This window comes from Hyaena hyaena, unplaced genomic scaffold (assembly GCF_003009895.1).
Source record: "Hyaena hyaena isolate Hyena2069 unplaced genomic scaffold, ASM300989v1 scaffold_579, whole genome shotgun sequence".
Classification (NCBI taxonomy): Eukaryota; Metazoa; Chordata; class Mammalia; order Carnivora; family Hyaenidae; genus Hyaena; species Hyaena hyaena.
In genome coordinates, this window is record NW_024081207.1 from 960,574 (window position 1) to 983,687 (window position 23,114).

The following is a 23,114-nucleotide window of genomic DNA, read 5'->3' on the forward strand; positions in this document are numbered from 1 at the left end:
ATACTGTTTACTCTTTTTCTTTCTTTCGTTTTTTTTTTTAATGCTTATTTATTTATTTTGAGAGAGAGCAGATGCCTGCACATGTGAGGGAGGGGCAGGGAGAGGGGGAGAGAGAATCCCAAACAGACTCCTTGCTGTCAGCACAGAGCCCCATGCGGGACTTGATCCCATGAACTGTGAGTTCATGAGCCAAAATCAAGAGTCACGCTTTACCAACTGAGCCACCAAGGTGCCCCACTCTTTTTCATTCTTCTTTTCACATATGAAATATTTAGCTACCCAGAAGTGTGTTTGATATAGTGGTGTTTAATTTTGCTTGCTTATGATGTCTGATAGAGAGGACAGTGCAGGTACATATATGAGTCATGTGTCATTTTATTTATTTATTTAAAAAAAGTTTTTTTAATGTTTATTTTTGAGAGAGAAAGAAAGAGCATGAGCGAGGGAGAAGCAGGGAGGGAGGGAGACACAGAATCTGAAGCAGGCTCCAGGCTCTGAGCTGTCAGCACAGAGCCTGATGTGGGGCTCGAACCCACAAACTGAGACAAAGTCAGACCCTTAACACACTGAGCCACCCAGGCACCCTAGAGTCATGTGTCATTTTAAATTTCTAGTAGCCATATTAAAAAAAGTAAAAAGAAACAAGTGAAATTAATTAATCAATTAATTATTTTTAATTATATTTTAATTTAATTAATTAAATAATTACTTATTTTGAGAGAGAGAAAATGTGAATAGGGAAGGGGCAGAGAGAAAAGGAGACAATCCCAGGCAGGCTCCACATTTATCAGCGCAGAGTCCAATGCAGGGCTCGAATTCACGAACCAGGAGATCATGACTTGAGCTGAAATCAAGAGTTAGATGCTTAACTGACTGAACCACCCAGGTGCCCCTGAAATTAATTTTAAAAGTGTATATGTGTGTGTGTGTGTGTATTTAATGTAATTTTAAAAGTGTATGTGTGTGTGTGTGTATATATATATATATATTTAACTCGGTATATCCAAAATAGTATAATTTCACCTTGTAATCAATATAAAATGTTATTGAGATAATTTTTATTCTTGTTGTTATGCTAAAGTCTTCTAAATCTAGTGTGTAGTTTATACATATAGCCCATCTTAGTTTGGCCCAGACGCATTCCAAGTACCCAATAGCTGTGTGTGCTTAATGGCCATCATATTGGATAGCGACGGTTTAGGTCTTTACTTAACTGTTTTTTGGAGAGAATGCCAATCTAGTTTGACTGAGATTTAGTCTAGAAAATGCCTTGGTATAGTGATCTTGGTGTATGGGAGAGTTATGAATCTGAAATTATGTGTCTTTTTAAGGGGGCCATTCATTTCTAGTCTCTTTTCAGGTTTCTGGAGGGCAGATCGCATTTAATACCATCATATTTTGCCTTTTTCTTCAAAGTTATTAGAATGTTTAGCCTCCTTTGGTAATACATCTCAGTGAGAGACTTTTCTAAGAATGTCTCAATACCTAACTGCAGTTTCTTTGATGCTATCATACCCTTTATAGACATCTAAGAGTTGTCAATAGTTAACTCTGTGGTATCTCCTATAGTTTGACTTTCTCTGGAGGAAACAAACCCCGATCCCTTATTTATTGTATCCATTTTCAACCTTAAGTAATAAAAGTTACTGCCTGATTTTGAAGCTCTGTAGCAAAGCCCCACATTGAGGATTATCAGCTTATCAGATGTACTTACTTTTAGGAGACTGATATTCCTATTCCGCTTTGGCATTTCCTTTTATCTTAATTCTCCTCTTGTGTAAGGTGTCTCTTTGCTGTGATCAGGACACCCCTGCCTTAAATCCCACTCTTTACTCGGGTCCTACTGGAGCAAATGTGTTTGCCTCTTCTGGAAATAACCCAAGTTTAGAGCTCCATTCACAAGTCGGGTCATGGATGTCTCCAGTATTTTTCCCCATCCTGTGTCTGCCGGGTTACTTCTGCATGGCTTTGCTGCAAACATGTTTTTTCCCAGAATTAGAATTAAGTCAAGTCCTCTGAATAATTATTTTTCTTCGCTGAGCTGAGAATTAAATGCTTTCATCATTGTTTCCTCTGATTGGTGTTTGTAGAATCATCCCATTTCTGAGTAATCTCAGACACATTTTGGAATGCACTGAAGTCCCTTGAAAGGATGAGCACAAGGAATATCATAAGAGCGTAAGTGAAGGCATTTTAGGTGGCCGAACACTAGTGCTTCTTAAGGAATGCCCAAATGAAAACAAATGAGCTTTCATCTGAGTCCTTAAAGAGGACTGACTGTTTTGTGTAGTATTAAGTGTTTTGTGTTCCTTTTACTTTTTTTAAAAGTTTATTTATTTATTTTGAGAGAGAGAGAAAGCACATGCATGAGTGGGGAGAGGGGCAGAGAGACAGGGAGAGAGAGAATCCAAAGCAGGCTCTGCATTGTCAGTGTGGAGCTGATGTGAGGCTCGAACTCACAAACTGTGAGATTATGACCCTGGGCTAAAATCGAGAGTCAGACACTTAACCAACTGAGCCACCCAGGCACCCTATGTGTTCCTTTTACTTTTTGAAATAGTGTGTATTTTGTCCAGCTAATTTTGTGAAGGGCCTGAAGCAATGTACTATTAACAATATAATTTTATAATGGGTCACAATTTAAGTTTGTGGGGTTATAATACATTTGATCCTTTTGATGAAAAATTGACATGATTTATGTGAAGAGTTTTAATCAGTTTATTTCCAAATCCTTCAGACTTTCAGAAACAGCTACAGTAATATCAGTATTGTCTTCTTGCTCTTTTGGCTTTTTGTCTCTTTTGTGGTCTTCGGTGGAACAAGATGTAGAGAGCATGTTTTATACACTTGCTGTGTTTTGGTTAATTTTGAGTTTTTGGCTTCCAGCTCCAATATAGAAAGATCCCCAAGAGTTGAAGGGATGTTGGAACATAAAAAAATTGCTAATAAATACATTTTCTTTCTTTTTTTTTCCTTTTAAAGTTTATTTTTGAGAGAGAGAGAGAGAGCACAGGTGGGAGAGGGCAAAGAGAGAGCGAGGTGAGACACAGAATCTGAAGCAGGCTCCAGGTTCTGAGCTGTCAGTGCAGTCCCTGATGTGGGGCTTGAACCCACAAACCATGAGATCATAACCTGAGCTGAAATTGAATACTTAACCAATTGAACCACCCAGGCTTTATTTTCAGATTCTCAGGGTCACTTCAGCAATTTTAAGACTGAAAGTAGTTTAATTTGCTTTTGAAAAAAATTAAAATTGTTTTCTAGTTTTACTGAGATACAATTGACATATGTTAGTTTTAGCATTAGTTTTAGTTGTATAACATGATGATTTGATATATGTGTATATTATGAATGATCACCAGTGTTGAGTTCAGTTAATGTTCATCACCTCACATAGTTACAGTTATACTTTTATTGTGATAAGAACTTTTTTTTTTTAAGTTTATTTATTTGGTTCACCTGGGTGGCTCAGTCAGTTAAGTGTCTGACTTGATTTCAGCTCAGGTCATGATCTCATGATTTTTGAGATTGAGCCCCATATTGGGGTCTGTATTGACTGCGTGGAGCCTGCTTGGGTTTCTCTCTCTCCCTATCTCTCTTTCTCTCTCTTCCCCCAACACTTCCTTCTCCCTCCCTCTCCCTCTCTCCCTCTCTTCCCTGCTTGCATACGTGTGTGCACGCTCTCTTAAAAACAAATAATTTAACTAAGAGTTTATTTATTTATTTTTGAAGGGGGGGGTGGGAGGATCAGAGAGAAGGAGAGAGAGAGGGAATCCCAAGCAGGCTCAGCGCTGTCAATACAGAGCCCAACTTGGGGCTTGAACTCACGAACTGTGAGATCGTGACCTGAGCCAACATCAGGAGTTAGATGCTTAACCACCCACTTAGGCACTTCTGTGATGAGAACTTTTAAGAGCTACTCTCCTAGCAACTTTCAAATATATGATACAGTATTGTTAACTTTGGTCGTTATGCCATTTTTTATATCCCAGAATTTATTTATCTTACAACTGGAAGTTTGAACCTTTTGACCAGCTTCATCCATTTCACCCTCTCTGTACCCCTGCCTCTGGCAACCACCAGTCTGTTCTTTGTATCTATGAGATTGGTTTTTTAGATTCCATGTGTGAGATTGTATAGCGTTAGTGTTTTTCTGTCTGACTGAAAGCCCTTAATGTCCATCCATGTTCTTGCAAATGGCAGAATTTCCTTCTTATGGCTGAATAGTATTCTATTGTATATACATATCTTTTATATATCACATCTTTTTAAAATGATTTTATTATTATTATTTTTTAGAGCATACGAGCAGGGGAGGGGAAGAGGCAGAGAGAGAATCTAGAGCAGGCTTCACAATCAGCACGGAGCCTGATGCAGGGCTCGATCCCACAACCCTGGGATCATGACCTGAGCTGAAATCAAGAGTCAGATGCTCAACCCACTGAGCCACCCAGGCCCCTCCTAGACCATATCTTTTTTATGCTTTCATCTATCAGTGGACACTTATGTTGCTTTCATGTGTTGGCCTTTGATTTAGTTAGATTGAGCATTTATTTTTACTCCCTTTCTCTTTAGTGACTGAAACTTTATTTTAAATTTATATTGTTTCTCTTAATTTTTAAGGATTGAATAGAGGGAAAATTGTCCCTCCCACTCAGTGCTCCTACCCAGTGCTCATGTTCTTTCAGGCATTTCCTCACCAGCCACTTGGAGCCCCACCCAGCTCAACTGTCTTAAATGAAACAAGGTTTATTGCTTTATGACTGAAGAATGCAGAGGTATGATGAATTCAGATTCAGCTTGGGCTACATTCCCTCTGTGTTTGCTGTGACTGTTTCTCTGGGATTCGCCAAACCCAGCTCTCCACCATGTGTGTTAGCCTTGTCCTCAGGCTGGCCTTCTGCAGGGTGGCCATGATGATTGCAGTCTTCACAATTCACCATCCCCAAGAAGGAGAGCAAACCTTTGTCTCTGCATTACAAACAGAAGTCCTGAAGGTCACTTTGTTTTTTTGTTTTATTTTTTTACAAATAGCTTATTGTCAAGTTGGTTTCCATATAACATCCAGTGTTCATCCCCACAAGTACCCTCCTCCATGCCCATCTCCCCCCACCCCGCCATCAGTCCTCAGTTTGTTCTCAGCATTCAAGAGTCTCTCATGGTTTGCCTCCCTCCCTCTCCCCCACTATTTCCCCGCTTCTTCTCCCCCATGGTCCTCCGTTAAGTTCCTCCTAATCCTATACGTGCAAACATATGGTATCTGTCCTTCTCTGCCTGACTTATTTTGATCAGCATAACACCCTCAAATTCCATCCATGTTGATACAAATGACCAGATTTCATTCTTTTCATTGCCATGTAGTATTCCATTGTATAGATAAACCACATCTTCTTGATCCATTCGTCTGTTGATGGACACTTAGGCTCTTTCCATGTTTTGGCTATTGTGGAGAGTGCTGCTATGAACTTTGGGGTCCATGTGCCCCTATGCATCAGCACTCCTATATCCCTTGGGTAAATTCCTAGCAGTGCTGTTGCTGGGTCATAGGGGAGATCTATTGTTAATTTTTTGAGGAATCTCCACACTGTTTCCAGAGGGGTTGTACCAGTTTACATTCCCACCAGCAGTGTAGGAGGGTGCCCATTTATCCACATCCTCGCCAGCATCTAGAGTCCTCTGATTTGCTCATTTTAGCCACTCTGACTGGCGTGAGGTGGTATCTCAGTGTGGTTTTGATTTGTATTTCACTGATGAGGAAAGATGATGAGAATCATTTCATGAGTCTGTTGGCCATCTGGATGTCCTCTTTGGAGAAGTGTCTGTTCATATCTTCTGCCCATTTCTTCACTGGGTTGTTTGTTTTTCGGGTGGGGAGTTTGGTGAGTTCCTTATAGATTTTGGGTACTAGCCCTTTATCTGATGTGTCATTTGCAACTATCTTTTCCCATTCCGTTGGTTGCCTATTAGTTTTATGGATTGTTTCCTTTGCCTAGCAGAAGCTTTTTATCTTGATGAGGTCCCAATAGTTTATTTTTGCTCTTGATTCCCTTGCCTTTGGTGACATGTCAAGTAAGAAATTGATAACGGTGGCGGTCAAGGAGGTTGTTTCCTGCTTTCTTCTCTAGGGTTTTGATGGTTTCCTGTCTCATGTTCAGGTCCTTTCTCCCTTTTGAGTTTATTTTTGTGTATGGTGTGAGAAAATGATCTAGTTTCATTCTTTTGCATGTTGCTGTCCAGTTCTCCCAGCACCATCTGTGTAATAGGCTGTTTTTTTTCCATTGGATACCCTTTCCCGCTTTGTCAAAGATTAGTTGGCCGTATACTTTTGGGTCCAATTCTGAGTTCTCAATTCTATTCCATTGGCCTATGTATCTGTTTTTGTGCCAATACCATACTGTCTTGATGATGACAGTTTTGTAGTAAAGTCTGGGGTGGTGATGCCTCCCGTTTTGGTTTTATTCTTTAGTATTACTTTGGCTCTTCGGGGTCTTTTGTGTTTCCATACAAATTTTAGGATAGTTCTAGTTTTGAGAAGTATGCTGGTGTAATTTTGATTGGGATTGCATTGAATGTGTAGATTGTTTTGGGTAGTAATGACATTTTAACTATATTTATTCTTCCTATCCATGAGCATGGAATGTTTTTCCATTTCTTTGTGTCTTCTTGAATTTCCTTCACAAGTTTTCTATAGTTTCATCATACAGATCTCTTATAGCCTCGGTTAGGTTTATTCCTAGGTATTTTATGTTTTTTTGTGCAATTGTGAATGGGATCGGTTTCTTGATTTCTCTTTCTATTGCTTCATTGTTGTGTATAAAAATGCAATCGATTTCTGTACGTTGATTTTGTACCTTGCAACTTTGCTGAATTCTTGGATCAGTTCAAGTAGGCTTCTGGTGGAGTCTGTTGGGTTTTCTATGTAGAGTATCATGTCATCTTCGAAAGGTGAAAGTTTGACTTCTTCTTTGCCAATTCTGATGCCTTTTATTTCATTTTGCACTTGGTGCTTTTTCTGATTTCTTGAAACAGGCCTGGAGTACAGTGTACTTTCTTCCTAGGACTGTCTGTGCCGCATCCCATAGAGTTTGGATTGTTGTGTTTTTGTTTTCATTTGTTTCCATATATTTTTTAATTTCTTCCCTAATTGCCTGATTGGCCCATTCGTTCTTTAGTATGGTGTTCTTTAACCTCCGTGTTTTTGGAGGTTTTCCAGACTTCTTCCTGTGATTGATTTCAAGTTTCATAGCATTGTGATCTGAAAGTGTGCATGGTATGATCTCAGTTCTTTTACATTTAGTGAAGGCTGCTGTATGTCCCAGTATGTGATCTATCTTGGAGAATGTGCCATGCGCACTTGAGAAGAAAGTGAATTCCCTGGCCTCAGAATGTAGAGTTCTAAATATATCTGTCATATATCTATCTATAGATATAGATATAGATATAGATATAGATATGTCTGTCAGATCCATCTGGCCCAATGTGTCGTTCAAGTCCATTGTTTCTTTAGTGATTTTCTGTCTAGTTGATCTATCCATTGCTGTAAGTGGAGTATTAAAGTCTCCTGCTATTCGCACATTCTTATCTATAAGATTGTTTCTGTTTGTGATTGTTTTAAATATTTAGGTGCTCCCATATTTGGTGCGTCTACATTTATAACTGTTAGTTCTTCCTGATGGATATACCCTGTAATTATTATATAATGCCCTTCTTCATCCCTTGTTACTGACTTTAATTTAAAGTCCAGTTTGTCCAATATAAGTATAGCTACTCCAGCTCTCTTTTGACTTCCAGTAGCATGATAGATATTTCACCATCCCCTTACTTTTAATCTGAACGTGTCTTCCAGTCTAAAATGTGTTTCTTGTAGACAACAAATAGATGGATTTTGTTTTTTTATCCCCTCTGCCCCCCTATGTCTTTTGATTGGAGCATTCAGCCCATTTACATTCAGTGTTATTGAAATATATGGGTTTAGAGTCATTGTGTCAGTTGAGGTATTCATGCTTGTGGTGGCATCTCTAGCATCTTGCATTCTTTGCAACATTTTCCTCAGAGAGTCCCCCTCAGGATTTCTTGTAGGGCTGCTCTAGTAGTGACAAATTCTTTCCATTTTTGTTTATTTGGAAAGACTTTTATCTCTCCTTCTATTCTGAATGACAGGCTTGCTGGATAGAGGATTCTTGGCTGCATATTTTTTCTGTTCATCACATTGAAGATCTCCTGCCGTTCCTTTCTGGCCTGCCAAGTTTCAGTAGATAGGTCTGTCACCACTCTGATAAGGTTTCCCTTTGTATGTATAAGGGCCCTTTTCTCCCTAGCTGCTTTCAAAATTCTCTCTTTGTCCTTATATTTTGCCAGTTTCACTCTGATATGTCATGCAGAAGATTGATTCAAGTTACATCTGAGAGGAGTTTTATGTGCCTCTTGAATTTCAACATCTACTTCCCTCCCTAGGTTGGGGAAGTTCTCTGCTATAATTTGTTCCAGGACTCCTTCAGCACCTTTACCTCTCTCTTCCTCCTCTGGGATTCCTATGATACAGATATTGTTCCGTTTGATTTTATCGCTGAATTCTCGAACTCTTCTTTCATGTTTTTGGATAGAGAGAGCTTCTCTCTCTTTATCTCAGTTTCTTCTGTTTCTATTTTTGTGTCTTCTAAATCATTTATTCTCCTTTCTGCCTCTTCAGTCTGTTCATTGGACACCTCCATTTTATTATGTATCTCATTTATAGCATTTATAAATTCATCATGCCTATTTTTATGCTCCATGTTGTTTGGAGCCATAGTTTCTTTGTTGTCCTCTATGCTTTTTTCAAGCCCAGCTATTAACTTTATGATTGTTGTTCTAAAATCTTGTTCAGTTATGTTGCTTATATCTGTCTTGAGCAGTGTATTAGCTGTCACTTCTTATTGGAATTTCTTTGGAGGAGAACTCTTTCATTTTGTCATTTTAGTTACTTTTCTGTGTCTTGTTAGTTTTAAAGAGTTGTTATGGTCTCTGCACCTGTGAGCGCTGCTGTACCCAAGAAGACTCTTTGACTGTCCAGGACCTGTCCTTTCAGAGAGTGTTTTTGAATGGTATCTCATGGTCTCTCTTGTTGAGACCTTGGTTATTTTATTTTCCTACTCGTAGTGATATTTGGGACTCTCCACCATGTGTACTTTGGCTTGTTTCTTGAGGTAGCCCTGGAGAAGAAAACAGACAGAGAAACACACAGGGAGCAGAGGCACACAAACGCACAGACAAATGCAACAAACATACCCAGAGGGAAAATGAAAAAGTTAAGAGAAAAGACGGAGGAGGGAAGGCGAATGATAGAGAATAAAAAATACATAAAAAGGTCAAAAAGAAGAAAGAAAAGGAAAAAAGAAGAAAGAAAAGGAAAAAAGAAGAAAACCGATGGACAAAGGACGGTTTAAAGCATATAACCGGATTTCCCAGTTACAATTAAATAGCCGGGTGTATGCAGTGCTGGTTGAAGAGCATAGAGAAAGAGAGAGAAGACAGGGCGGGTATGAGGCAAAATTGGGAATAGAATGAACAGGCAGAAGTGATAAGAAGCTTTTTTCAAAGAGCTAAAGGGTGGAATATGGTTGGATAGGTGAGAGAAGGACGCTGGTGTTATCCAGAGAAACTATATAGTCTAATTACTCCTCACAGAAAGAGATGAAAAGGTCAATAAGTGTAGAATTTACATCTATAGAATGGACTAGATGTGACTGTTTTAGCAAGCCAGTGACCAGAGTTAATCAGGTTAGTGTTGGGGGCGTGGGGGAAGGGAGGAGGGCAGCTCTCTAGCAGGGATGGGAGTGGTGTGATCCAATGCGCCAGGCGGGAGTTCTGCCTTGATAGTTGTGGGGAGGAGAGTGGCAGTGCTCCAGTTCCTTCTTGAACCAAGCGCTGCACCTCGCGTTTTTGGGTGTGTAAACTCCCCGGCGCAGCATAAGTGGGTTGCACTCTTTAACCCAGGCCAGGTCTAGTTTCCAAATCCCACTCTGCGCGCCCCACTGAAATTGCCGTAGACACAACCTTGCAGGCGATCCCCTCAGTGCAGTTCCAAGCCTCTTGCCTAGTCTTGGGGATGGAGCCAGAATCGCTGCTCCCTTCTCCAGGTCGAGTTGGCGAGCAAGGACGGGGGCTTGCCTGGGGGGCATGCTGGGCCCACTGGAGAGCGAGAAACCAGGTCCCTCTGTGTCTCGTCACCCGAAACACAAACTCGTGGGCAAATCTCCCAGTTTTAAGCCCTTCACCTTCCCTCCAGGGGTCCAGCCAAGCCAGGAGCGTGGAGGCCCCGTACGCGTGCGGCTTCTCAAGGGGTCCAGCCAGCCAGGAGCACAAAGGCGCGGTCGGCGCAGGGCCTCTCCAGAGGTCCAGCCAGCCAGGAGCTCAAAGGAGCGGTCAGTGTGCGGCCCCTCCAGGACGAGTTGGTGCGAGGGGACCTGGCGTGCAGGGATTTGGATCTCACAGTCCTTCTGTGCCCCTAGCGGAGGTTTTCCTGTTACCCAGCGACAGGGACCGTGTCTTGAGTAGTTTCGGCCTCTCTCTTTCCCCTCTCACTCCCTCTGAGGGGGATCGCCCCCGTCCCTGTGAGTCTCCGATCCCGGCTCGATTTTATCTTCCCCAGTTCGCACTCACATTAGAAGACTTTCTCAGTGGATTCTGTGTCCTTTTTCTCCCAATCTCTTGGGTTCTGTAAGGTTTCCTATGGCTTCAGATCTTTTCCATGTGAGATATGGGGGCGAGTGCAATGTATGGAGCTCCATACTTCTCCGCCATCTTGCCCCTCCCCTCTCCAGAAGTTTTTCATTTTGATGAGGTCCCAATAGTTCATTTCTGCTTTTGTTTCCCTTGCCTCTGGAGACGTGTTGAGTAAGACATTGCTGTGGCCAAGGTCAAAGAGGTTTTTGCCTGCTTTCTCCTCTAGGATTTTGATGGCTTCCTGTCTTGCATTTAGGTCTTTCATCTATTTTGAGTTTATTTTTGTGTCTCGTGTAAGCAAATGGTCCAGGTTCATTTTTCTGTATGTCACCGTCCAGTTTTCCCAACACCATTTGCTGAAGAGATTTTATTCCATTAGATAATCTTTCCTGCTTTGTCAAAGATTATTTGGCCATAGATTTGTGGGTCCATTTCTGGATTCTCTATTCTGTTCCATTGATTTGAGTGTCTGGTTTTGTGCCAATACCATACTGTCTTGATGATTACAGCTCTGTAACACAGCTTGAAGTTCAGGATTGTGATGCCTCCAGCTTTGGTTTTCCTTTTCAAGATTGCTTTGGCTATTTGGGGTCTCTTGTGGTTCCATACAAATTTTAGGATTGTTTGTTCTAGCTCTGTGAAGAATGCTGGTGTTATTTTGATAGGGATTTCATTGAATATGTAGATTGCTTTGGGTAGTGTCAACATTTTAACAATCTTTTGCTTTCTGTCTAGGAGCATGGAATATTTTTCCATTTTTTTGTGTCTTCTTCAGTTTCTTTCATAAGCTTTCTGTAGTTTTCAGGTATATATTTTTCACCTCTTTGGTTAGATTTATTCCTCAGTATTTTATGGTTTTTGGTACAATTGTAAATGGGATCCATTCCTTGATTTCTCTTTCTTTTGCTTCATTATTGGTGTATAGGACTGCACCCGATTTCTGCATTAATTTTATATTCTGCAACTTTGCTGAATTCATAGATCATTTCTAGCAGTTTTTTGGTGGAATCTTGTGAGTTTTCCATATAGAGTTCAGGTCATGTGCGAAGAGTAAAAGTTTGACTTCCTCCTTGCCAATTTGGATGTCTTTTATTCCTTTGTGTTGTTGGTTGCTGAGGCTAGGACTTCCAATATTGTGTTGAATAACTGTGGCGAGAGTGGACATCCCTGCCATGTTCCTGACTTTAGGGGAGAAAACTTTCAGTTTTTCCCCATTGAGGATGATATTAGCAGTGGGTCTTTTGTATATGGCTTTAATGGTCTTGAGGTATGATCCTTCTATCCCTACTTTCTTGAGGGTTTTTATCAAGAAAGGCTGCTGTATTTTGTCAGATGCTTTCTCTTCATCTCTCGAGAGGATCATGTGGTTCTTGTCCTTTCTTTTATTGTTGTAATGTATCATGCTGTTTGTTTTATGGATATTAAAGCAGCACTGCATCCCAGGTATAAATCCCACTTGGTCGTGGTGAATAATTCTTTTAATGTATTGTTGAATCTGGTTGGCTAGTGTCTTGTTAAGGATTTTTGCATCCATGTTCATCAAGGAAATTGGTCTGTAGTTCTCCTTTTTAGTGGGATCTTTGTCTGGTTTTGGAATCAAGGTAATGCTGGCTTCATAGAAAGAGTTCAGAAGTTTTCCTTCCATTTCTATTTTTTGGAAAAGCTTCAAGGGAATAGGTGTTAACTCTTCTTTAAATATTTGGTCGAATTCCCATGGAAAGCCATTTGGCCCTGGACTCTTGTTTTTTGGGGAGATTTTTGATTACTAACTCTATATCTTTACTGGTTATGGATCTGTCAAATTTTCTATTTCTTCCTGATTCAGTTTTGGTAGTTCATGTGTATCTAGGAATTTGTCCATTTCGTCCAGATTGCCCATTTTATTTGGTGTATAATTGCTTGTAACATTTTCTTATTATTGTTTGTATTTTCTGCTGTGTTGGAGTGATCTCTCCTCTTTCATTCTTGATTTTATTTATTTAGGTCCTTTCCTTTTTCTTTTTCATCAGTCTTGCAGGTGTTATCAATTTTGTTAATTCTTTCAAAGAACCAGCTCCTGGTTTCATTGATCTGTTCTACTGTTTGTTTGTTTTTTTGGTTTTGATAGCATTGACTTTTCCCCTAATCTTTATTATTTCCTGTCTTCTGCTGTTTTTGAGTTTCATTTGCTGTTTTTTTTCCCAGCTCATTAAGGTGTAAGGTTAGGTTGTATATCTGAGCCCTTTCTTCCTTCTTTAGGAAGGCCTGGATTGCTATATACTTCCCTCTTATGACCACCTTTGCTGTGTCCCAGAGGTCTTGGGCTGTGGTGTTATCAGATTAATTGGCTTCCATATACTTTTTAATGTCCTCTTTAAATTAGCCCATTTATTCTTTAGTAGGATGTCTTTAGTCTCCAAATATTTGATGTCTTTCCACATTTTTTTCTTGTGGTTGATTTCAAGTTTCATAGAGTTGTGGTCTGAAAATATGCACGGTATGATCTTGATCTTTTTGTACTTCTTGAGGGCTAATTTGTGTCCCAGTATGTGATCTATTCTGGAGAATGTTCCATGTGCACTGGAGAAGAATGTGTTTTCCACTGCTTTAGGATGAAATGTTCTGAATATATCTGTTAAGTTCATCCAGTCCAATGTGTTATTCAAAGCCATTGTTTCCTTGTTGATTTTCTGTTTAGATGATCCATCAGTTGCTGTAAGTGGGGTGTTGAAGTCACCTACTATTATGGTATTATTATCAATGAGTTTCTTTATGTTTGTGATTAATTGATTTATATATTTGGGTGCTTTCATGGTTGGAGCATAACTGTTTACAATTGTTAGATCTTGTTGGTGGATAGACCCCTTAATTATCATATAATGCCCTTCATCTCTTGTTACAGTCTATATTTTAAAGTCTAGATTGTCTGATATAAGTATGGCTACTCTGGTTTTCTTTTGGTGACCATTAGCATGATAGATGGTTCTCCATATCCTTACTTTCAATCTGAAGGTATCTGTAGGTCTAAAATGGGTCTCTTGTAAAGAGCATTAGATAGATCTTGTTTTATTATCCACTCTGTTACCATATGTCATTTGATTAGAGCATTTAGTCCATTAACATTTAGAGTGAGTAGTGAAAGGTAAGAATTTATTGCCATTATATTGCCTGTAGAGTTGGAGTTTCTGGTTATGTTCTCTGGCCCTTTCTAGTTTTTGTTGCTTTTGCCCCCACCCCCCCCTTTTTTAAGTTTTTCTCCTCTCAGAGAGTTCCCCTTAAAATTTCTTGCAGGGCTGGTTTAGTGGTTATGAACTCCTTTGTTTGGGAAAATTTTTATCTCTCCTTTTATTCTTAAAGACAGCCTTTCGGGATAAAGAATTCTTGGCTGTCTATTTTTCCAGTTCAGTACATTGAATATATTCTGCCACTCCTTTCTGGCCTGCCAAGTTTCCGTGGATAGGTCTGTTGCGAACTTGATCTGTTTTCCCTTTGTAGGTTAAGGACGTTTTTTCCCTTACTGCTTTCATGATTCTTTCCTTGCCTGAGTATTTTGTGAATTTGACTGTGATATGCCTTATTGATGGTTGGTTTTTGTTGAATCTAATGGGAATCCTCTATGCTTCCTGGATTTTGATGTCTGTCTTTCCCAGGTTAGGAAAGTTTTCCACTATGATTTGCTCACATAAACCTTCTACCCCTTTTTCTCTCTCTTCATTTTATGGAACCCGTGTTATTCTGATGTTATTTCTTTATGAGTCCCTGAGTTCTCTAATTCTTTTTTTTAAGTTTATTTATCTTTGAGAGACAGACAGAGCATGAGCAGGGGAAGGGCAGTGAGAGGAGACACAGAATCTGAAGCAGGCTCCAGGCTCTGAGCTGTTAGCACAGAGCCTGATGCGGGGCTCGAACTCACGAACTGTGAGATCGTGACCTGAGCCGAAGTCAGCCGCTTAACCAACTGAGCCACCCAGGCGCCCCTGAGTTCTCTAATTCTTAAATCATGCTCTTTTGCCTTAGTCTCCCTCTTTTTTTCTGCTTTATTATTCTCTATAAGTTTGTCTTCTGTATCGCTGATTTGCTGCTCTGCTTTATCCATCCATCTGCTTGCTGCCGTGGCATCCATTCAAGATTGCAGTTCGGTTATGGCATTTTAAATTTCATCCCGAGTAGCTTTTACTTCTTTTATCTCCGCAGATAGGGATTCTAATCTATTTTCAATCCCAGCTAGTATTATTATTATTGTGATTATAAATTCTGGTTCAGACATCTTGCTTGTATCTGTTGATTTAGTCCCTGGGTCTCCTTTCTTCCTGTTCTTCCTTTTGGGGTAGAGTCCTTTGTTTCATCATTTTGAAGGAAGAAAAGGAAGTAATAGAGGAAAAAAAATTTAAAAATTTAAAACAACACAAAAAAATCAAATAAAGGATGCTAAATCCTAGGTGTGTTTTGGTCTTGTTGTTGAAAGGAGCTTGATAGGTTAGAGAAAATGGGAAAGATAAGAAAAAGAAAAACAAAGGAAAATATTTGGAAATTTGGAAAAAAATAGAATAAAATGAAATGCTGGAAGTAAACTAGAATTTTAAAAAATTACAAAATAATAATTATATTAGAAAAAAATTAAAAAAATTTTTAATAAGAATGGAAAATAAAAATAATTTTTTTCTGTTTCTGTATTCAAGAATAAGAAAAGAAAGAAAATTGAATAGATGGACCAGTAAACAAACTGAAATACGATTGAAATTACATTGATTTCCCCTAGAAGTCAAACTATGAAGCACTTTATAGTCCGTAAACTAAGCAGGCAGAGAGACTTGTGGTGTTCCTGAAGAACAAGGTTGGCCCAGTTGAGTAGGGCTTAGTGTAACAGCTCTGTTCTCCACTAGATTGCGCTGCTTAACTTACTAGGTTGTATTGTTGTGCGTGTAGGCAGGTATGTGTATGTGTAGGAAGGGTGAAAATGGCATCACCCAGCTACCCAGTCTCTAGTAGCAGAACTTTTTGTTCTCCCCTACTAGGAATCAAGTACCCCCTTTTTCTCAGGCTTCCGTCCACTTCCCACATTTACACTGTCCGTGACCAAGCCATTAGGCTGCCAGGTGGCACCTCCCTCCTGAGTTTTATCTCAGATGTGCCTGTGTTTCCCAACCCCTCACTTCAGAGGGACTGTGGCTTTGACCTGTTCTGACACTCTGGGGGAGGGTCTCACTGAGCAATGGTCGGGTGCCTGCCTGCCACCAGGGACGTTCACAGGACCATGCTGCTGCCAATGCCCATGGACTCCGGCCAGGTGCCAGCCTGCCCCAGAAAAAGTTCATGCGATCCTGCAGTGTTTCAGGGTTTATGTTAAATAAACACACATCTGGCACCAGGCTTCCCCTAGCGTCCTTGTTCCAACACCAGCGAATGTGGTTGTTCTCCAGGGTCTTCTGGGACCTTTACCTGTTGTGGGGGGAGGCCTCACAGCCTCTACCAAATGTCCTCCTCCCAGGGGAATCACTCCTCCCTGTGTGGTCTGAGGACCCCTTGGACCCCACTCTCTGCTACTGGGAATTCGCCCTTCCCACTAGAGCACTGCCAGGTATCAAGGTGCAGAATTTCAGACTGTGCATTCCCCGTTTATAGAGTCTTAATGGAATTTAAACCCTCTCCTTTCTCCGTTTTTTGTTTAGTCCCTTGTGTATTCTTCCTTTTCTCTCCAACTGCTTACGGGGGGGGGGTGCTTTCCCATACCCTCACCCCCTTTCCCATCCTCTCTCTGCAAGCAAAAGTAGCTCCCTGCCCTCCATGGCTTCTCTCTCCTCCAGTTCACTTCTCCGTGCTATGTACCTGCTGAGTTTTGTGGTTCAGGTCGTTGTGTTAATCGTCAGTTCAGTTTTCTAGCTGTGTAAGATGGTTTAGTGTTGATCTGGCTGGATTTCAGGGATGAGAGATGCAAAAAAAGCTTCCATGCTGTTCATTCATCTTGACCCCGCCCTCTTTTTTAAACGTTTCTTTATTTTTGAGAGATGGAGTATGAGTGGGAGAAAGGCAGAGAGAGAGGGAGACATAGGATCCAAAGCAGGCTCCAGGCTCTGAGCTGTCAGTACAGAGCCCGATGTGGGGCTCAAATCCACAAACCATGAACTCATGACCTTAGCCAATGTTGGATGCTTAACCAACTGAGCCACCCAGGCTACCCTTTTTCTGTGAGCTTTTAGTATATGAGTTGCAGATATTTTTCATTCATTTTATCATTTGTCCTTTGACCTTGCTTTAAGGGATTGTTTGCTGGACAGAAAATTTTTTAATGTTTATTTATTTATTTTCAGAGAGAGTGAGTGGGAGAGGGACAGATGGAGGGGTAGAGAGAATCCCAGGCAGGGTTGGTGCTCATTGAGAAGCCGAGTACCGGGCTTAATCCCACAACTGTGAGATCACGACCTGAACTGAATGCCCGTGGACAGACATTTCTGATCCTTAAGTAGTTGATTATTAATTTTTTGAAGTGTCTGCTGGATTTTGAATCACAATTTCTTATGATTTGTATGACATTTCTTACTCCAAAGTTACAAAGAAATATGGCTATTTCCCAACCTAGTGCTTTCATGCTTTCATTTTTTATTTTGAAATCCTTGATCCATTCGGAGTTTATCCTGTATACAGTGTAAAGCGTGGATCCAATACATATCTTTCCGGGTGGTTATGAAAAGGTTTCCCAAAACCATTCCCAAAACCATTTATTTAAAAAGCTCTCTTGGGGTACCTGGGTGGCTCAGTTGGTTAAGCGTCCGACTTCGGCTCAGGTAATGATCTCGCGGTTCGTGAGTTCAAGCCCTGCGTTGGGCTCTGTGCTGACGGCTAGCTCAGAGCCTGGAGCCTCTTTCAGATTCTTTGTTTCCCCCTCTCTCTGACCCTCCCCTCCTAACACTGTCTCTCTCAGAAATAAATAAAACATTAAAAAAGATTTAAAAAGCTGTCTTTCCCTCCACTAATTTGATATTTTGACTTTATCCCATATTAAATTCCTGTATGTGTTTATGAACTTTAACTTTTTGTTTCAATTCTTTTTTTTTGTTTTTGGTCTGTTTATGTGATGAAGACACATGTTCATGTTGGGTAAGGTTAATCTCACTCACATTGCTTTTTGGAGTTTTCCTGCATGTTGTTGATTGTTCTTCTATATGAAGTTTTAAATCAGCTTGTCTAGCTCCAGAAAATAATCTGTGTAACTTTTAGTTGGGTTACACTAAATTTATAAATTCATGAATCCTGTGGTCCATGATAATAATCACCCTTTAGCATATTCTCCTATCTCCTTTGACTGTATTTTTGGCCATGGGAGGGCCTCCCTGATGTTCAGGGGAGGGACAGAGTTTACAAGTCAGTCCTTTGTGTCTACCTTTGAACCTCTCTGAGGTTCCTCCTATTGTGTCTTTTGTCCTAAGAGGCTCTGAAGTGGGTTAGAGCCCTGCTGTGAAGCCTCTCCACGGCTATTCTCTTCCCAAAGTGAAGACTTATTCCCTAGCCTGTGTCCCAAACCATGTCCAGGCACATCCCCCAGCCCAGCACACCAGAGGTTCTGCAGTGAGGTTAAGTGGTGAAATATATGTATGTATACATATATGTGTATGTGTATGTATATATACATGAGCAGGGGAGGAGCAGAGAGAGAGAGAGAGAGAGAGAGAGAGAGAATATCAAGCAGGCTGAACTATCAACACTGAGCCCGATGTGGGGCTTGAACTCTCAGACCATGAGATCATGATCTACGTCAAAACCAAGAGTCAGATGCTTTTTTTTTTTTTTTTTTTTTTTTTTTTTTTTTTTTTTTCCAAGAGTCAGATGCTTAACTGACTGAGCCACACAGGAGCACCTTAGTGATGAAATGTTGGTGGAAGGGTGTCCTTGCCCAGTGGGATCCAGGCTCTTTCAGCAGGTCTGCACAGGTATCGCACACGGCCCATGCAGGTCCACTGGGGCCTCAGACATTGCACTGTCCGCACACAGACTCACTGGTGCCTTGATGTGGAAACCAGGTAACCTTCCATGCAGTTATCCCAGGTAGAATGATGCCTGGGACCCCAATAGAGCCCAGAGATATCCAAGCAAAGCCTGATGGTCAGAGAATACTTTGCCTTGAGCCTCCTTGTTATGCAAGGTGGGCTATACCAGTTGCCTTGAATCTGACTTCAGAACTTCAGCTCAGATGAGTGTATCATTTCCTGGTGAGAGATTAATTGTAGGCCATTTCCCCTGGGAGCCCCTGTTTCCAGCTCTTTGGTTTGGAATTGGGGTAGTCCCCTTTGGTGACAGGTGCCCTGTCTCCTGGGAGAAGGCACTTTCCGTCCTGGGCCACAGAGCCTGTTCCCTAATTCCTCTAGCCATGGAATCCCACCCCTGAGACATCTGCTGCCCAGAGGAGATGTTTCTCTTGAGTGGATTGAACCACAACAGAGATAAACACAGACAAGCAGAGACCACTGATCAGGGGGACTGAGGAGAAGCCACAAGATTCAAGAGATCACCGTTTATGTTCCCTCCATGGGCCTGGACGTGGAGTGGAATCTGACAGTGGTTCTAATGCTATCAACCTAGGCTTGGCTCTCACTCTCTGAGAAACTAGGCTGACAGGGCCTTCCATGTACACTTTCTCTGAGAACTGAATTTCCTAGTCAAGTCATTTAGGAAATGCCATTGCTGGAGCTGCTGGTCTTTGCTGATGGCTCCCAGAGCCCTTGCCTCTGCTTTACAGGCTTCCTTGAGCCAGATCAGCCCATTGGGGAACCCGTGCCCTCCTGCTGCCACCCTGAATTGACTGAGCCCTTGGGGATATGGGGCCAGGATTACTCTAGAGAAGCATTTCCATGCTGATGGACAGCTGCTGTAGTACCTGTGGCCCACCAGGGTCACACTCCCTTGGGCTCCAGGTGTGATGCAAGCCTGTGGGTCTAGACCACACTCCTTTAGCTGCAATGGCCCTCACCTTGCCACATGCTTATTTTGAGTCCCTCACTTCCACACATTTGCATGATTTCTTGGTTCCCAGCCTATGCACCTTATGTTGAGTCCTCCATCAATAACTCTCTTGTCTGTCTGCCCAGGTTCTAAATAGCTTTAAAGTAGAACAAAGAGGTAGCCTTGTTGGTGAGGACTTTGCTTTAGTGACAGAGGGAGCTGTTTTTGGGGATGTGCTTAGATAGGCTAGCCCAGGGCTCAGGACTGGTCCCCAGAGGTAGGCCGAGTCCCAGCCTGATCATGGCCATGCAGGTTGGCTCTGGAAAGTGGAGTGCGTGGGGCTTGCTACCAGCCAGGCCAAGAAATGACCATGCCTTTTCTTCTCCATTTTTCTTCAATAACATGTTATTTTGGTGTGGTTCTGTTGCCCCCTCCCCCCGCCCCCATTTGCCCATATCCTACAATGGATAGTGGTGGGAGTGACAGTAGTAACAGAGACTCAGATTTCCTGCCCGCCGACTGCCTGGCTGTGGGCCCTGTGCCATGCCTATCCTAATTCACATGCATTTTCCTTGCAGCTGTCCTGCTCTCATCCTTGAACAAACAGGGGCACAGAGAGGCAGAGCAGGGCTTCTCGGGGAGTGGTGACTGTCAGTCAAGCATTGTCGAAAGAGGAGGGACATCAGCCTTCGCACATTAATGGGGTGCACTGGTTTGGAGCTGGTAGGGCCCTTGGACAGTGGCTGCTTTCCAGCAGGTCACAGCAGGTTTGGGGCTCAAAGCTGGGAGTGTTCCAGCTGGGAGCATGTGGCACAAACACGCTTAACATGTGCTTCTCCTCCAGCTCTGGATAGAACCCTGGGACTTTAAGGATGACTTGATCATATCACCATTGGAGCCCAGATGTAGTTTTGCAGATTTGTTTCTGTCTTTTAAGATTATTTTTAAAAATGTTTTTTATTTCCCCTGGCCAGTATAATTTTTCATGGGGCTTTATACTCTTTGATCTGAACTGGAAAAAATGTTCCCATGTTAAGACCTCTTAAAACATGACTTTGGATTTATTGTCTGTACAAATAGAAGTTCAGATAATAGTTCTGTTCATAACTGAAGAAAAACAGGAAAAGAAAATAAATTTCTCGCTACTTGGAACGATAAACACAGTGAAGCATATGCTGTATATCCTGGCAACAGAAATTCAAGGTCGGAAATAATTCCTTTCCTCCTGAGTCTGCCTTCAGCTTCCCTGAGGAGTGTAGCGGCTGAAATTTGCTACTAATTGTAGCCATAATTTTAGCATGCAATTAAACACATGATTTCCTTCCCAGCTGATGTCTTTTTTGCTAGTCTGACATGGATAAAACAAACGCTCTGTAGATTTGAATGGCCACTTTAATCTGATAGGAGTTCAAGAAAAGTCAGCATTGTGTGAGCACACTGGACTGCCCAGTAGGAACTGAGTTAATCTTGCCTGTAAAAGTGGTGAACAACGTGGGTGCTTCTAATGTAGTTTGCAGTGCTGCTGTCAGTGCATTGAGAAAACCAGCCGTTGGTGTGCCCATTTTGCTAAGACCCTCCAGGAGGGAAAGGATCACTGGAGGGAGCACACCACAGCGAAGAATCAGAGGTAACAATTGTGGTGGGAGCGAAGGCTCACAGAGGTCACTGTGCTGTAGTAGGTGTGGTACCCGAGGGCCCCCAGGACCTGAGAGTATAGCCACTCTCCAGGGGAGGGAGCCAGAAAGGCTCCAGGCTGGCCCGCTCTGGCTGTGTGTCCATTTGGTGCTTTTCTTTTCCTCGACCTCTTCCAGAGGGTCATTTGCTTATAAAGGATGTTTTGTGTGAAATAAGGGCTCCTTGCCCAGGGTAGTTTGGGAACCACCAGGGTAAAGAAACGAAACAGATTTCTCTACTCAAGGATGTCTTGAGAGCCTGTTGCTGTGCTGCTGTGCCTTATGATTCTCTAAGGGAGAGTTCCAACAAGTGTGGTTTTTCGAAAGTATGTGACCGTGGTATTCTTTATTCAAGGAATACCTGGCAGGGCACAGGGAAGCATGCTTCTGGTTGTGTGGAGCCTCTCAAACATGACTTCTTACCGTAACAAGAGCAAACACTGATTTTGCATACACCATATGTGAGCCGCTGCTGTCCCAAGTCCTTGCATACACTCTCACTAAATTTTCCCTTGATTTAGGCCCTCTTGTTAGCATCCCTGTGATACAGGCAAGAAACAGAGCCATTGGGAGGTTAGGAAAGTTGCCCAAGGTCTCAGAGCTCGTGGGGGCTGGGCCTGTCCTCTTCCAGCCTGGTTCCCAGTTGTCCTTCAAATCCTGGACCCTGTGTAGCCTCATCCAAGAAGACTTTCTGATTCCTTCCCCAGTCCCCAAAGGGGATTCGGACCCTCCTCTGGCCTGCAGAGCCAGAATCCCTCAAAGTCTCTGCCATGCAACATTGATTATCACGATGTGTCCAACTGTCTTCCCTACTAGACCACAGGGTTCATGAGCTCCAGGGCTATCTGTGCTTTAAGCTGAGCCTTTGATCTCTAGCACCATGCCTGGCACAGAGTTGCTAGGAGTGAAAAGCAGTGAGTGATTTTCAAACGTGGACTGGATCTCACATGCTCTCTTTGCTCCCTAATGGTGGGTGGCACCGGAAGAGTTCGTGATGGTTCTCAGTTTCTGAGCACTTGTACTGTTTCATTCTGGACCCAACTCTTTTCTTTCTTTCTTTTAATGCTTTAATTTTAATTATGTTGAGAGACAGAGAGAGAATCTCAAGTAGGCCCCACAGTGTCAGCATGGACCCCATCTCAGGGCTGGAACTCACAAACTGGGAGATCATGATCTGAGCTGAAATTAAGAGTCAGACTCTTAACTAACTGAGCCACCCAGGTGCCTCAGGGACCCGACTCTTCTCTTACTTTGGATTTATCACAGATGAATTGTCAAGACCAGTGTGTTCCTTTGAGTAAGCATCTGTGTCATCAACAGTGTTTAGGCCCGGTGCTTAACACTGGTACTTGGATGGGTGGAGTTGGCATTCTGATATTCCATGGCATCATATCTCAAGGCATATTCTTGGTTTTTTTTTTTTTTTAAGTTTATTTATTTTGAGAGAGAGAGAGAGAGAGCGAGTGAGCTGAGGGGGGCAGAGGGAAAGGGAAATAGAGAATCCGAAGCAGGCTGGCACTGTTAGTACATCTCACAAACCGTGAGACCTAACTTGAGTTGAGATCAAGAGTCTGATGCTCAACCAACTAAGCCATCCAGGCGCCCCTTGGCTTTCTTTATAAGTGTAATTCAGTATTCGGGGATTGATCAGACACAATTGAGGAGGTTTCAGTGTTGAAGGTTTGGAATAGGACATAGAGAGGTACTCTTTTCTGGGGCAGCCCATAGCCGTTTTGAAATGAGTCTTAGGGAGCTGGGCTCCCAGTAAGTGAGCAGGGCTTCCTTCCTCACCTTATATTTTTCCTTTTCTATTTAATTTGTTTGAAA

General features: G+C 42.0%; 1 protein-coding gene across 1 annotated transcript in view; it reads left to right on the top strand.

Moving 5' to 3' along the window:
* DTD1 (D-aminoacyl-tRNA deacylase 1) overlaps positions 1-23,114 on the top strand; it is a 198,458-nt gene that overhangs the window by 7,679 nt on the left and 167,665 nt on the right. The window lies entirely within an intron of this gene.